The 10,649-nt window shown below is 43.7% G+C and overlaps 1 long non-coding RNA gene across 1 annotated transcript in view; it reads left to right on the top strand.

Annotated features, from left to right (window-relative positions):
* Nucleotides 1–9,619, top strand: part of LOC140466984 (uncharacterized) — a 253,924-nt gene extending 244,305 nt beyond the window's left edge. The window contains exons 6-7 of the long non-coding RNA XR_011955323.1: nucleotides 4,471–4,630; nucleotides 8,441–9,619. This is a non-coding gene — a long non-coding RNA (uncharacterized lncRNA). The remainder of the gene's footprint in view (nucleotides 1–4,470; nucleotides 4,631–8,440) is intronic.
* The last annotated feature ends 1,030 nt before the right edge of the window (nucleotides 9,620–10,649 follow it).

Genomic DNA, 10,649 nt, shown 5'->3' on the forward strand with positions numbered 1-10,649 from the left:
AATCTAAACAGCATATTCACTAGGTATAGGGTATCAAATATGTAAAGGAGGAGGGAGGTGGAAAGGCCTTGTGGTATTTAACACTGGACTGTTAATCCAGAGACCCAGGTAATGTTCTGGAGACCTAATTCGAATCCCACCTCAGCAGATGATGAAATTTGAACTCAGTTTTAAAAAAACTGGAATTAAGAGTCTAATGATAACCATGAATCCATTGTCAGAAAATCCCATCTGGTTCACTAATGCCCTTTATGGAAGGAAACAGCCATCCTTACCTGGTCTGGCCTACATGTGACTCCAGAACCACAGCAATACGATTGACTCTTAACTGCCCCCTGGGCAATTAAGGATGGACATTAAAAGGTGCCTAGCCGGTGACACCCTTGTCCTGAGCATGAATAAAGAAAAGACTGGTTTGAATAAAGTTGTTTTGAGAAGTGTTTGGAATCTGTTTGGAAGATAAGCTGTGGCTAATATTCTGGAGGATAACACTTACTTTAACTGGGTGTCTTCAGTTTTGTGGTTTAAGTTGTCAGCGTGTCGCAAGACAGCTCCCCTCCCCTTCGCCTTTGGGGGTGCGGAAATGGAAAATATTAGTTTGCAAACAAATGATATAGCAGTTGGGTTAAGTGGAGATTTGATGCAACACCAAAGGAGAATCAATTGTCATGAACTGTTTATGAAGGAGGGAACAGACAATTGCAGGAAAGTATAAAGTCCATGGCAGTGAACTCTGAAACAGTATGGCTTTAGAAATATTACTAATTCGTTCCCGTCAAATGTGAATGGAACATGGGCATTCCTCATGGAAATATTAGATGTGCAAAAGTAGTCATTCATCTGAGTTATGACAGACATAGACTGAACTCTACTTGACCCTGACAATTAAAATTATAAGTGGTTATAATTACTCTGATTCCTACAGGAAATACTTGAATAAGGCAAAAAGGGAGAGGGGCTAGGTCAGCAAGTAAACATTGCGTTGTTTTGCTGACCCTGAACTACTTCCAAGCATGGTTTCCTTTAACCTGCATAATTCCGGGCTTCCGACTCTGATCCTACACCGGTCGATAGCCGAGCAATCATCTGCGTACAGCCATGTACCAAAGATCAAGGGGTTGTGTTCTTTAATGACCTGTGCATTCCAAAAGGGAGAGAATATCCTGCCTGCATAGCAGCATAGGGAACCTCACTGGTACATGCAAACCTTGGGCATCTAAATACTGATACCAAACAGCATATGACCAATCCAGTGCTTACGTTACCTATTCAGAGCGGTAACTTTAGAATTAGAATCCCAACAGTGTGGAAACAGGCCCTTTGACTCAACAAGTCCCCAATGACCCTCTGAAGAGTTAGCCCATCCTATCCCATTCCCCTACCCTATATTTACCCCTGACTAATGCACCTAGCCTATACATCCCTGAACACTTATGGGTAATTTAGCATGGGCAATTCACCTGACCGCCACATCTTTGTGATTGTGGGAGGAAACCAGAGCACCCAGAGGAAACCCACGCAGACATGGGGAAAGCGTGCAAGCTACACACAGTCGCCCAAGGCTGGAATCGAACCCGCGTCCCTGGCATTGAGAGGCAGCAGTGCTAACCACTGAACCACCGTGCCGCTTTATGATTGACTGTTCCACAACGTTGCTCATCTCGTAACCAGATTTCTTCACCCTCCTTCTAAAACGCCAAAAATCACACAATACCAAGTTATAGTTCAACAAGTTTATTTGAAATCACAAGCTAGCTACCTGAAGAAGAAGCGAGGCTCCAAAAGCTTGTGGTTTCAAATAAACCCGGTGGTCTATAACCCAGTGTTGTATGATTTCTGACCTTGTCCACCCCAGTCCAACACCAGCACCTCCACATCATGGCTTCCAGAAAGCTGCAGCCTTCAGTCTCAAGCAGAGTATTTATTGAACAGTTGGGTGAGAGATTTGCTCACAGTTGTTCTTCAGGACCTTTTGAATGGTGCGTGACTACGTTTGAAAATCTTGCTTGCCAAATTGTTTGGGGTGGCACGGTGGCTCAGTGGTTAGCACTGCTGCCTCACAGCACGAGGGTTCCAGGTTTGATTCCAGCCTCAGTACGGCTTTAGAAATATTACTAATTCGTTCCCGTCAAATGTGACTGTCTGTCTGTGTGGAGTTTGCACGTTCTCCCCGTGTCTGCGTGGGTTTCCTCCCACACTTCAAAGATGTGCAGGTCAGGTGAATTGGCCATCCTAAATTGCCCATAGTGTTAGGTGCATTAGTCAGAGGGAAATGGGTCTGTGTGGGTTACTCTTCGGAGGGTCGCTGTGGACGTGTTGGGCCGAAGGGCTTGTTTGCACACTGTAGGGAATCTAATCTGATCTAAATTTGAAGCCTCCCTGTGCCCCTTTCCCCCACTTCTGAAGGTGCAGGAGAGCCCATTGTTTGGCCAAATGCTTCCTATTAATAGTGAGAGTCCGCCGACCATTCCCATGAACACTGTGTAGGACTTGTCACAAGTCCATACCTGTCCGTGCACACACAGCAGCAGGAGATGGTGATGAGGGGAACACGTCCTCTATATATCCTTTGTACCACCTCCTCGGCATTAGGAAGGAAATCTCCTTTGTGGTGATCCTGATGCTGAGTAGCAGCACTTACTCGGTTAGGATCAAGTCTGAACATCGGGTGAGTCCAGAACTAGAGAGCATAGGTTTAGGGTGAGAGAGATAAAAGGGACCCATGGGGCAACATCTTGCACACACAGGGAGCTGCCAGAGTAAGTGGTGGAGGCTGGTACAATTACATCATGTAAAAGACATCTGGATGTCTACATGAATGTCCTTTATGAATCTAGTCCCATTTGGCCGCTATCCCTCTAAATCCTCCCTATTGATATACCCATCCAAATTGGGACTTGAACCCGGGGGTCCGGCTCAGAAGCAGAGATGTTGTTAGTGTGCCACATGACCTCTTCCAAACAGTTGCATTGCAGTAACTATGGCAGTACAAGTTGAGATGGTGTTGAAGAGGTCGCCCTGCAGGAGGGATGGGTACAGTGCGTTGTGAATATGAATGTCCTAGCCTCCATGAGCACTCCTGTCTCAACTTGCATCCTCCTGGATGCACTGAGCTGTTACTAAATCAAACACACACAATGCTTAACAGGAAGTACATACGGATGTGCAGGGCTGTTAACAACAGTTCTCAGATATTTCATAATTGATTAAATGGTAATTATGTGTCGTGTAATTATAAATAATCTCAGATTTAACCGAGCGTTTGTACATTGTCTAATCATGGCTCAAGTGCTCATGATAATAGCCAAAATGAATGGCTATTATGAAGGCACATTCACTGGTTAATTTGCAGTTGGGATGATCCCACAAACAGCAATGAAATAATAAAAATATGTTGGTGACTCACTTGAGAGAAAAATGTTTTCCAGCAAATCAGAGAGGCTCCCTGTTCTTCTTGGAATTGTGCCATGAAGTTAATACCCAAATGCAACAAAGTGATGAGCTCTTGGTTAAATGCCTTAAATCTGGCACTTCCGTGAATCAGTCACTAATAAAAGTACAGGTTTAGTGTGCATCTGGGTTTTGTAAAAGTGTCACAGCAGAAAACGGATCTTCAGAGATCTGGGTGGCCCTGCTGAGAGTTACCAGCATTTTCTGTTTTTTTGTGTTCGGCTTGTAGTTTCTCCATCTCAGGAGAACTGCCCCAATCTATTTGCTCAGCCGAACAATGTAAATATTGTTGAACCGATGCAAGTATTTTTCCAATGACATCCACACCCAATTTAGAGATAAAGAATGAGTTGTGGTGCCAAATGCTGTTATAAACGCTGCTCATATCCCACCCATTTGTTAATTCCTCAATCTTGCTTTTCCTCTTTTTCTTGAACCCCTTCTCGTTTAAATTGCTGCTCTAAACTTTGGCCAAACCTTTGCACACCTGTTTGTAGCTCGTTAAGGTGTTGGTTTGGAGCTGAATTGTGTTTGGCAACTTGCCTGTGAAGTGCCGGGTGTTACTCTACCAGGTTCAGGCTGTTATAGAAATGCAAGTCACTGTTGTCACCACGTGGTTTTCCCTCTGCTGTCATCATTAAGACGGATGAGGGTTTTCTCTGAGGATTGCATAAACTATAAACACAGAGGTGGATCGATTCTTGGTTACCGGATGCGATGAAAGATTGTCGGGATGTGCAAAAAAGTAGAGTTGAGGATAAAATCAGATCAGCCGTGATCCTTGGAGCTGGCATGAAGAGCCGAGTGACCAACTCTTGTTTTCTTGTCCATATCACCATCTTGGCACAACTGAATCCTCCCCCTCTGGCTAACTCTCGTGATGCATAATAACTGGGTTTCTTATTACTGACTGACTGATCCTTTTTTATTGTGGGTTCTATTGAATCAACTCCTTACTTCAAGACCTAGTGTTTTATTTGGTATTTTTCACTTGAATAATTAATCTGTTTTGTTGCACAGGTCTCAGAATGACTTTATACCTTGAAGACAGCTGGATGACATCATGACATGTGATGCTTTCGTATAAAATGTCTCCATCTTGCTCTTAGTTAATTAAAATTCGGGCATTAGGGCCTGTGAAGTGAGAGGCTGTGGAGAGGAGAACTTTAGAGGAGATGAGGTAAGTATCTGTTTGACGTAAATATGGTTAAAGACATATTGACGTTTTTCTATTAAAACATTATCAGAAGTCACACGATACCAAGTTATAGTGCAACAAATCACTTGTGATTTCAAATAAACCTGTTGGACTATAACCTGGTGTCGTGTGACTTGTGACTATGTCCATCCCAGACCAACACTGGCACCGCCATGTCATGGCTTACCATGAATATATTGGCATTGTTATTCCACGCCCACTGGTACTGTCATTCCACACACGTACAAGTCTAAACACGTACCATTTTGGCTGAGCAGGTCGACTGATAGGTTGTCCAAACCCACCTGACCATGTGCTGTGTTGCGCTGCACTGTTGCACAATGGAACCTCGTGAGACCAACAGCTGAGTGGAAAGTAAAAGAGGAACAGCAGCACCTTTGGGCTGCTTTTCCCCATGAGCAGAAGAGCTGGGAGAATGATTTTATTTTAAAATGCTTCAAAGCAGAATTGCTATGGGTTGCCAATTGCTCATCACTGTTAGAACTCTGTTTTTACTTCTGTCTGGCCCACGGCAGAGGAGAGTGTACTAGCAAATTGCCAGATGGTATTCCACTAACTGAGGTAAAAGCAGAATTCTAGAAACACCTCAGTAGGTCAGGCAGAAATGATGGAGACTTCTGAATGTTGCGCCAGTGGTCTTGATATGTGGTCCAGGTGCAGTACAGAATTGAAGCATTGTTCACACTGCTGATCTGGACAGCTTAATTTCCTTTTCTACTGTTTGTTGTACTTCAGTGGCCTCTACAGACCTGCAATAAGTTTGAGACACTTGAGCTAATCTTTTGTGATGGAGACATTGATGGCTTTCAGACAATTGTCAGCTGTTACCTGCACCCTGGGCTGATGTTCCAAAGATTCTGTATGATGCTTATACTCATGTTACGTTGCCTGACCCTTTTTCAGTGTGCTGTAAGTCATATTGTAACCAAGTTAACGTAACCTGATCAGAACATTATCAGTGCTGCAAATCTGTTCAAAATCATGTTAATTACAGGCTAGAATATACCAGAAGAATAACAGTAGATTCTTATTATGTTACAGGTTAATATGTTAATAACCTGTACAGTTAGTGGTTTGGAGGAAAAAGACAGCTGTTTGTTATAAGGTGGAGGTGAGCCCTGAGATTCACATCATCATGAATTACTGCAAGATTTGTGGGATTCTGTTGTTATTCTGCCTTAGAAAGGCTGGAGATTTGCATCTCCCTGCAGTTGTCAAGACATCGCTGCCCAGCACTGTAAATGCACATAATAGATGTGGTCAATCAACACTTTAGTCTGTGACACACTTGTGGAGCAGGTAGGATTGATGAAGCCTATGAACACTGAACTCCTGGTTCGCAGGTAAGGATGCAACCACTGCACCACTAGAACCCTTACGTACATATTACATTCCCTTTAGAAAATTTACACCTAGTATTTACCTGCATAAGGACTCTGTTCATGAGGTAATTTGTTCTCCATTGCCTTCTGCTTTTGAACCAGTTGCTAATTAAATGATTGCTGTGCACAAACCCCATAAAGGAAGCAATCAGGAAGCAAGTTTAACTGATTTTGCTGACTTAGTGTGAGTTCTAGCCACAAGTTACATGACTTACGAAGACGATAATGTGAACCCTGAGCAAGCATGTTTCTCTAGTGTCTTGGCTGAAAAAGCTTAGAACAACATATTTTTTATATATACAAGTCAGTGCGAACATTTATTTACATGACATGTGACCTGTAAGAGCTTTGCTCTTGCCTTACAGCTGGTGAAGTACTTTTCAAGTGTCAGTTTTTTGTAATGTAGGGAATACCTAGATTTACAAGCTTCCATGAACTTCAGTGAGCTGAATGAGCACATCACCTGTGACATCTCTGACCAGGTTCATTAAATCAAAACGGCTTTAGTGTTGCCGAGCTCACCCTCAGGCAGAACTGACTTGTTTGTCTCAGAATATGGAGAAAGTGAGGACTGCAGATGCTGGAGATCAGAGCTGAAAATGTGTTGCTAGAAAAGCGCAGCAGGTCAGGCAGCATCCAAGGAGCAGGAGAATCGACGTTTCGGCCATGAGCCCTTCTTCAGAGCACCTGGAGGGTGCTCACGCAGACACTGGGAGAATTGTGCAAACTCCACACAGACAGTTGCCCGAGGTGGGAATTGAACCCGGATCTCTGGCGCTGTGAGGCAGCAGTGCTAACTGCTGTGCCACCATGTTGGATGTTGAGGCCAGAACTACATTCGGTGCTCAACGCCAGCTGAAATGCTTTCCCAAGAGAGGTGGATTTACGACAGTTTCCTGAAGAAGGGCTCATGCCCGAAACATCGATTCTCCTGCTCCTTGGATGCTGCCTGACCTGCTGCGTTTTCCAGCACTGTCTCAGAATATGGCCATACAGTCGTTTACATATGCTGGAGAGCTTAGGTTAAATAACTTCTTAGAAAGATGACACCTTCACCAGTGCAGGGCTCCCACAGGATTGCATAGGAGTGGCGTCTGGATTGCATGCTCAAGCCAGTAGACTGGGACTTGAATGCACAACTTTTTGGACTTTCAAGAAGGTTGGGATTCATTGAGCCACAGTTGATATTTGAAAAGAGGAGACAGTAAAGGTTGTGTCTACATAGAAAGGCCATGTCTCCCATATGGATGAGGGCAGAATTCCCAAGTGCGTCCTCTTTTTGAAAACCTACCTCGGGCAAATGATAGTGACCAGTGCAAGGTGTATAAGGGCACCCTAAAACAGAGCCTTGTAAACTAAAATGTCGTAAATCCACCTCTCTTGGGAAAGCATTTCAGTTGGAGTTGAGCACTGAATGTGGTTCTGGCCTCGACATCCAACACGGTGGCACAGTGGTTAGCACTGCTGCCTCACAGTGCCAGAGATCTGGGTTCAAATCCCACCTCGGGCAACTGTCTGTGTGGAATTTGCACAATTCTCCCCGTGTCTGCGTGAGCACCCTCCAGGTGCTCTGGTTTCCTCCCATGGTCCAAAAATGTGCAGGTGAGGTGAATTGGCCATGCTAAATTGCCTGTAGTGTTAGGTGAAGGGGTAAATGTAGGGGAATGGGTCTGTGTAGGTTGCTCTAATCTAATCCATCATGATCTGAATGCCCTCTTCTCACATTCATAAACCAGGGAACTGCGGAGGCTGGAGATCTGACACAACGGCAGAAAATGCTGGAGAGTCAAATGTTAACTCTGTTTAAAGTGGGCAGCATGGTGGCACAGTGGTTAGCACTGCTGCCTCACAGCGCCAGAGACCTGGGTTCAATTCCCGCCTCAGGCGACTGTCTGTGTGGAGTTTGCACATTCTCCCTGTGTCTGGGTGGGTTTGCTCCAGTTTCCTCCCATAGTCCAAAAATGTGCAGGTCAGGTGAATTGGCCGTGCTAAATTGCCCCTAGTGTTAGGTGAAGGGGTAAGTGTAGGGGAATGGGTCTGGGTGGGTTGCTCCTCGGAGGGTCGATGTGGACTTGGGCCGAAGTGTGGAGACAGGCCCTAAGTAATCTAATCTAAATCTAAATGTCCAGAGGAATTCTGGCCCTGGTGCAGCTACAGAACTCTCCCAAGTGCTGACACTGACAAGTAACTCCTGGTCCTGTGGATGCCCCTGCTGATTCCACCTTAGCTCCTTCTGTTGTGAGAGGCCCCTCAGAATTCAATGTAATCATTTCCAGTTTGAACATCTTGGAATAATAAGATGTCTATCACATTACTGAATAAACTTGCTGTTAAAGTAGTAAGTAGGGAGAAGAACTCTAAATCAGTGTCAACTCATTTTATCTTGCAGTGAGAAACATTGATATCACGCAGTAAATTCAGAAGTGACAGCAATTCTAATGCAATATGTGGGCTTAATCCTCACCAGAAAAAAATGGTAACAGGTGTTTACCTTCAAATCAAAGTTTGGAATTTCGTATCGAAAATGTCTGTATAGGTTTTCAGTTGTTGGCTTGTTGGAAAGACATATGATTCCAAAAGAAAAGGAATGTTCCATCTTTTCATTTTCTGAAGTGAGAAGGCTCCCATCCTCAATCTCAGCAAAACGAAAACTGTGTTTGTTCAACACTTCCAATTAAACCTTCCGCAACTGCAGTTTCTTGTTGTCATGTATTTCACTTTCTATCTCACTCTGCAACTGAGGTGATGGAATATTGTATTCACCTGCAGGTCGTCTCATCACAGGCATAGCTTATTGCACTTTCTGTAATTATATGATTTCACATGTGACAGACTGTTTGGAGATTTGTTCAGTTTCCTTCGCTTTCACTAAAACCAATGCTAGGTGGGCATTTGTCATACAAAGTTCAAAAGGTGTGGCCCTGGGAAAACTCCAGGTCAGGCAGCATCCGAGGAGCAGGAGAGTCGACGTTTTGAGGATAAGCCCTTCATCAGTCACAGAAAGTCCATTTACTTTCCCATTTGGAAAGAAATATCAAGCCGTTTCTTTAACAGGCAATCACACTGCAGCAGTAAGTTGCAAATTTATTCCCAGTCATTAGTCCAGTTAAATAAAACCCGAGAATGATAAATCAAAGAAGGTATGGCATGTTAGCAAGCTCCTACAACACAAGAGAACCACATTCTTCTTTTCTGGAACTATAAACTGAAATGGAAGTTGGACTGCTATACAGCGGAAATACCAGGGGAGTTTTACAACTTGGAAAACCCTGGTGCTGCACGTTTTTTAGCTATGCGAAGCAGTCAGCAAGATACTTCAAGCCTGGGTAGCACTGAGAGGCTTTGTGTAAAGGAGATTCTGCCTGACCATCGCCCTATGGTTGAGCTACAGTTCGTTACAAAACTCTAAAGTACGAGGCAGCACAGACTAGAGCCTGCAAACTCGACACAGCTCTCGCCTTCTGATGAAAGAAACAGGGAAAAAAAAAACAAGAAAGCTTAAGGGAATTTTCATGAGAAAGGCTTGCATCCACCGGATCAATTATTGGAGTGTCAGTTTAAGGAAATCAATAAGGAAATCAGTGCTTAAAAAATCGAAAGCGCCTGTACGCGACAGTTTAACATTACCTTGATCTCTGGGGTTTTGATTTCTGAATTTTTTTTCTTTCTATATACTTGCCATCCATGGTATCCAAATCAAGTGTCTAATTCAATCATGAATGAATGAGTGTGTAAGTATTCAAGGGTTTTAAAGAGATATTATTTAAGTTGTGTAGTAATAGGTGAGTATTTCTTCCTTACCCCTGTCGTTTGTTGAAGTTAACTGTGCTGTATAAATAGTTATTTTTCTGTTAATGATGAAACCTAGTGTGAGTTGCTTTTGTCCTGCATAGCAGTTGGTCAGGCAAATGGGTCACCTTATGGTTTACTTGAGAATTTATACATTTTGTGATGGCTTGTGCAATATTATTGGCAAACACTTCACAAAATAATACATAGCTAAATGTAGGCTTAGTATTTCATAACATACAGGATTAATATATGCATTCACAACCCTGAGTTAGCTATTGGGTTGAAAACATATTTAACAGGTAATTGCCATGAGGCAGCAGCTGCTCATATGGATGATGTAAGTTTATTCTAGATTAGATTCCCTACAGTGTGGAAACTGGCCCTTCAACACAACAAGCCCGCACCGACCTTCCAAAGAGTATCCCATCCAAACCTATTTCCCTCTGACGAATGCACGTAACACTATGGGCAATTTAGCACAGCCAATTCACCTGACCTGCACATCTTTGGACTGTGGGAGGAAGCTGGAGCAAATCCACACAGACACGGGGAGAATGTACAAACTCCACACAGCCAGTTTCCCGAGGCAGGAATTGAACCCTTATCCCTGGTGCTGTGAGGCAGCAGTGCTAACCACTAAGCCACCGTATCGTCCCAAGTTTGATACTCCAGCTTTCATTTGAGTTTGATGATGATAGAGCATTCACTATGTACAGCTCTGCTTCCTGGCTGGTTAGTATTAGGGAGTTGATTCAGCATTAAAATATCATAAGTTTCTAGCGCAGTAACAAGCCATTTGGCCTTTC

This window comes from Chiloscyllium punctatum, chromosome 44 (genome assembly GCF_047496795.1).
Source record: "Chiloscyllium punctatum isolate Juve2018m chromosome 44, sChiPun1.3, whole genome shotgun sequence".
In the NCBI taxonomy this organism is placed as follows: domain Eukaryota; kingdom Metazoa; phylum Chordata; class Chondrichthyes; order Orectolobiformes; family Hemiscylliidae; genus Chiloscyllium; species Chiloscyllium punctatum.